Genomic DNA, 5,685 nt, shown 5'->3' on the forward strand with positions numbered 1-5,685 from the left:
AAAAAAAAGGTCAAACCCAATGCTTAACTTTAAACTCACCTTCAAAAGCAGCTTAAGCCAAACCACTGGACTTTGCAGGAAAACAAATATAAGTGCACATGACTCACGCTGACTCTGCTTGGGTGCTCCAGCAATAACATAACTTTTAAAATCACTACATTTGCTTGCTAAATTAATGTACTTATACCTTTAGTGCATGAAGAACGCGGGCTGAAGTGTAATCCCTAATATGAAGGCAAACATAATTTCCAACTGTAGTTTTGATTTCTGTGTCTGGGCTGAATTATTTGCAAAGAGCTGAGATCACAGGAAGCTGACATATACATGGTAATTCCTTCCTGAACTCTGCATAATACATGAGAAAGGGTGCATAAACTACTGAAGCTTAGATTAAGGCTATAACTTAAGCCAGACAAGAATAAATAAGTATTGATCAAAGTATGCTGGGAGAACTTACCAGTTGCGGTGTGTGCTAATCTAAGCATGCAAGGACATACACACGCACTGCATGGGTATTTAAATGGACACAGTACAAGTCTTAAAGAGAACCGACCATAAGCTGCTAATTGTATTAAGAAACATGATCCACCATGCATTCTTTCTTGCTTCTGTGTTCTGTATTGATCTTCAGGAACATGGTGGATTTTAGCACGATTATTAAAGGACAGTAGGCAGAGCACAGGGCATTAGAGGTATTAGAGGAAAGAAGGGTTGGTTGCTGGAAGCAGCCATCAGAAAGGAGTACAGAGCTGTTGCAAATACTAAAGAGGCTTGAGAGGGACAGTAAAGGGTTGCTTTAACTGGAGAGTGGGAAGAACGAAGGCCGAAAAATATGTTGCAATAGTAAATAATGAATAAGACATGAATCATAGTGATGGTGCTGTTGACAGAGAGGTTTTAAAGATGTCGCCCAAGCAGAGAACCTCAGTTTGACAAATGAAACACTAAATATGAAATGCAGACTGGGGAAAAAGAAGCAGCAGAGAATTTGCTGAGCCAACAGGGCAAAAGCAGGGAAGTGAAAGGCCTAGATAGGAAAAATGCTGTCTTTGAAGCAGGAAACATTTAAATAGTATTCAACCTGCTAAATCCTACTGAATCTGGTAATAGAGTGCCAAGTGAAACCAAAACGCACAGGAAAGGAATCTTACACTGAGGGAGGAACAGGTTTGGATGAGAGGTAGAGTGTATTTAGGAAGGAACCAAACAGATGTTTGTTAAGAGTACTTGCTTGCTCCTGTAAACTATTTTCAAGCTAATATACTTTCCCCGATGGTTGCTTGACACGTTACAGAAGCGTCAAGAGTGGGCTTCCCCTCCGGAAGATCTTGGACAGGGCTTCTCCCTTCATTTACCCATAATATATGAATCCTCTGTTAATGTAAGAAAAGTGTTTGCTCACCAACAACAGTTTTTCTTAAAACAAAACAAAACAAAACAAAAAAATCACCTTTTTATTAAAATGGAGAAATGAATGAGTTACAGTAATAATGTTGGGGGAACTATCTCATTAAGTAAAGGATAAATCCACAATTCTCATCATTGTTTTCAATAATAGCCAGCCAATAGCAATTATGAAAGCATCAGCATGAAAAGGATAGTGTTTATTAGACAAATTCTAACACTTTGGGCCAAGAAAGGTTAAATGGTAAGTTTTGAGCAGCAGCATCTTATATTCAGACAGGAGACAGGAAGAGATGTACTGACATCTGGAGCGTTTGGTCTTGAAGTTCTGACAAACAATGAACTATTTCACTACTAAGTAAGAAGAAATGAGTAAATTCATTTTCAAAGTTGGATAGAAATTATTTTAGAAATGACCATCTTGGTCCACAGCTTACATCAAGTGGAACAGCACCTTAAACATCTGTAATGAAAATTAAATATAGTTAAATATAGCTATCAACTTTAATCTCTTATTTTGTAGGAAAAGTAAACCTTACTTAGACAAAAAATAATCCAGTATCTACAGAGTTTTGTGGAAATTTTGGGCTTGTGTAAGCCTGTAATCTGCTCCTTGGTTCTGTCCAGGACTTGTCGTATTAAAATGAGGCAGGTGTGCTTGAGATTATTTATCTTAGAATGTGTTCATTTACCACTCTTAGAAGTTTGCTCTAATATAGCCCAGAGACCTGCATCTAAAGCCAACCAGCCCTCAAAGACAGCTTGCCCTAAAACAACAGTTAATCCCAGCACAGACCTTTCTGTGAAACTTCAGCCGTAGGACAGGTTTTCAGTAAGAAAGGTAGGGATGGGCTCATCTCACATTTGCCTCTGTTTCACTAGTTCGCTTGTGTAGGTGGGTTGATTTGGAGAGAGAACCAGTCCTTTAAGAATAATTTGCATATTGCACATGCACGTAAGCCATGTATTTAATTGATATAACTCATGTTGTCATCTTCCATTTATTATCACTTGGGACTTTTGGCTTCATGTTACTCTGACAGATCACAAGTGGGCAGGATTCAGCCTGCACAAAATTATGCACAAAAAGTCTTAAATTACACTCAAAAGTTTTTGTATACTTCTGTTAGTGACTTCTGTTCACATAGTGTGTTCTCTTGTGAGAGTCTGGCCACCTCTTTTCCTTTAAGAAGAGTAATTCAGTTAAACTGAAATAATTTTCAGTGAGTGAACAGTAGCTTATCATTAAATCATTAGCCACAGAAAGAGAAATGGAACTTGTGTGCTTTTCCAGCTTATGAAACACTGGATGTGCTGTTTGGGGCTGCAGTTTCTGTTCAGATAAGTGCCTAATGGGAAGGCCCCACTTTATGGCTTGTAGTGACCTTGTTAAGAAAGTCTTTCATGATGACACAGCAGAACTGAGACACATTGTCTGTTAAAATTCCTATCGCTGGATAAGCAAGAGAAACCACAGCAAATATTTGAGCGCAGGGACAGCCCACTTCCTGCATGTCACCAGAGACAGAGGAGCTGGCAAAGGCACAGCGAGCCTCTGCTGATCCCATTCCCAAAGTTGTGGTCCATGGTCTGACTGGATCCGCTCACCTTCTTCCACATGGATGCTGCAAGACTCCCTGCCTGTTGTTTAACAGCCAGGAAGACATTCTTGTTTTGCAAATGGAAACATTTTATTACAGAAAGACTACGTGTGATGAAGACCTCTGACAAAACCAGCTAGATGCTGAAAAGATGGAAAATCAGCCACTGCACAAGTCTGACTGCTTGTTTCACAATTGTCAATCCATTGAGCAACACCAATATTGTTATTGCACATTAATAGAATGCAACACTAATTATAGCTTATTCCATCTGAAAGCCTGGTAAATAATCTAATTTCAGATTTCTAAAAGCTTGCACATTTGAACAGCTAATGGATGTTTCAGATACTTAGTGTTATTAAGATTTGAATTGTGATACAAATTTATGCAACCCTATCAGGAAGCTGCATGCAGAATCACTTTCAGTATCAAAGAAATCAGCAAATATTTGAAATGCGAGATGTATATAGTGCAGATACATCTTGCAACACCAGCCATTTTTATGGACAAAACACATTTTATGGAAAAGAAAACATTTCCAGAGGAGGGGTCTTGGGCTACGTGGTACTCTTCACTGACTGCTGCAGACAGAGGCCGCTGCAAGCTTGGCCATCAGAGAGCGTGGGAGGGGGAACCCATGGCTTGTCAACAGGAAATGGCCCACAAATTACTTTAAATTCCAATAAACATTTTTAAGTTTTTACTCAGTGTGGGATCACATTTATGTGCAACCCAGTAAAACACATACGAAACATCTCTTGGTCCTCAGAAAAGATGGCTAAGCTCAAGAGCTAGGGCAAAGCCTAGACAGCCTGGCATGCTTCTCACTGGAAAAGCAAAGCCCTGGCTGTGGCAAATCTCTAAAATTTGTAAATTCAAAAGGCAAAAGCCTGCAACTATAGTCTTTTTTTTAATTTTACTGTAGTGCTTGTACAGTGCCATCTCCAAGACTAGCAGTAGAAGTATACATGTGACCAAAGCACCTAAAGCTAGGTAAATTTAGTTAGCTTCCTTGAAAGAGGGCAAAGATTAATATTTTTAGGAGCTGATCATTAACTCAAATCAAAACAAAATATATTTGTAATTGTACAGAAGCTCATCTTAACTGGTTATATTTTCAGGGAAACAAATGAAAAAAGGAAAAACAACAACAACAACAATAACTGAACAAAAGCAAACAATGAAAAGCTGATCTTCCCAGATAACATCTCTTATTGTCTCATTATCAGCTGGGCTCCCTTACATACAGATCGTGTGGAAATACGTAGGTGTTAAAATTGGGAATTAACTTTCTAAACCAGCTAATTCTTGCAGCACTGGGTGTTGGCCTGGCTTGAGCACAACTGGTTGAGAAGTTGGGCTGCCTCCAGAACACATTTGAAAAGGCCTTCAAATACTGTAATGTCAGCTTTCCTTAGCTTTGGTTTTCTGCTGTTAGCAGATGCTGTTTATTAATTTCCACTGAAGCATGTTCTCTGGTTGTGCCACAATCTCTATCATTGCTGTTTCTGCAGTGAGTGCTCCAGCATACAGGTCCATGTGCTTAACCTAGAGGCTGAGAAATGTATGAAACTGAAGATGGTGCTTGCTGTAATGCAGCTGAGGGCAGAGCTGCCTTTCTTTCCCTTCTGGTCCCGTGTTTCTATTTTCTGAGCTGTAGGAATAAAAATAAGCAGAAGCCATGAGCATATGCTCAATATATGTAAATGATCTTCCCTTTGGAAGCACATGAAACAGGTTGTGTTTTCTCCATAGACTACTCCAGACAGTAATGAGCAAGAATATGAAATTAACAGTGCAATTATACAATTACAAAAAGCAAGCTACTGATACATATATATATATGTTTTTTTTTGTTTGGTTGGTTTGTTTGTTTTGTAGTGATAACCACAACAATTACGAGGATAAAGAAGAAGTGTAGTATTCATGAAGCAGTCAAGGAGCAGTAATGAGGGGGGAGGGGGAAGGCTGACTCCTTTATAAAACCGCAGCATTTGTGTTTTGCGTTACCTTGAGAGGATTTAAGAGATTAAAGAAATGAAAAGTCTTTCACAAAGCTTTGTTTAGGTTCATGCCGTTTGTTAGTGAAGAATAGGGATTTTACATTGTAGATGTTGCCTTTACTTCCAGAACAGAACGAAGCTCCTCATCTCCATGTCCTCGGGCCCTACTCACGCTCCCCCTAGACACTGCCAAGGCCCTCAGGGAACAGCCCCAAAGCGGTTCTATCCCCACGGCACGCTAAGACCCCTTTGCGCTTTATTAGGCGAGAAAGAGCTCGGGGGGCCGCGCTATCGAAAGACGGGGCGAGGGCAGCCCCCCGTGTGGGTACCGCGGGGCGGGAGGGCACCGTTCACTCGCCCCCCTCGTGCCGCCCGAGCGCCGCGCCTTCACGTGAGCGCCCGGCCCCTGCCACAAATAGCTCGGGCGGGCGGATAAGAGGACTGCGAGCGCAGACTTTGTCCCCACACGGCCGCCTTCGCTCTCCGCCGTTCCGTCTCTCCGCACCGCGGGGCTTTCTCCGCCCTTGACTGAAAGTTTCAGCGTCTCAGTCTCGCCTTCTCTCTCCCGACCGCGGTGAGTACCGGCGCGGGCGAACGGACGGGAATCGAAGCGGAATGGCGGTGAGAGAAGGGAAGAAGGGGGCGAGGAGGCACCCAGCGCCGCCGGCACTCGCCCT

General features: G+C 41.6%; 1 protein-coding gene and 1 long non-coding RNA gene across 6 annotated transcripts in view; one reads left to right on the forward strand and one right to left on the reverse strand.

The window, feature by feature from the left end:
• Positions 1–3,909: 3,909 nt before the first annotated feature.
• Positions 3,910–5,329, reverse strand: LOC116217114. The gene is made up of 2 exons (XR_004161136.1): positions 5,016–5,329; positions 3,910–4,659 (listed from the first exon to the last, which is right to left on the reverse strand). It is a non-coding gene; the product is annotated as an uncharacterized LOC116217114 (long non-coding RNA).
• A 145-nt stretch (positions 5,330–5,474) lies between these two features.
• Positions 5,475–5,685, forward strand: part of PPARA (peroxisome proliferator activated receptor alpha) — a 40,623-nt gene continuing 40,412 nt past the window's right edge. For all 5 annotated transcript variants that reach the window (XM_019617023.2, XM_031555375.1, XM_010716016.3 and 2 more), the window contains exon 1: positions 5,475–5,582. The gene's annotated coding sequence lies outside the window, so the exon portion shown is untranslated. The remainder of the gene's footprint in view (positions 5,583–5,685) is intronic.

Source organism: Meleagris gallopavo, chromosome 1, assembly GCF_000146605.3.
Source record: "Meleagris gallopavo isolate NT-WF06-2002-E0010 breed Aviagen turkey brand Nicholas breeding stock chromosome 1, Turkey_5.1, whole genome shotgun sequence".
In the NCBI taxonomy this organism is placed as follows: domain Eukaryota; kingdom Metazoa; phylum Chordata; class Aves; order Galliformes; family Phasianidae; genus Meleagris; species Meleagris gallopavo.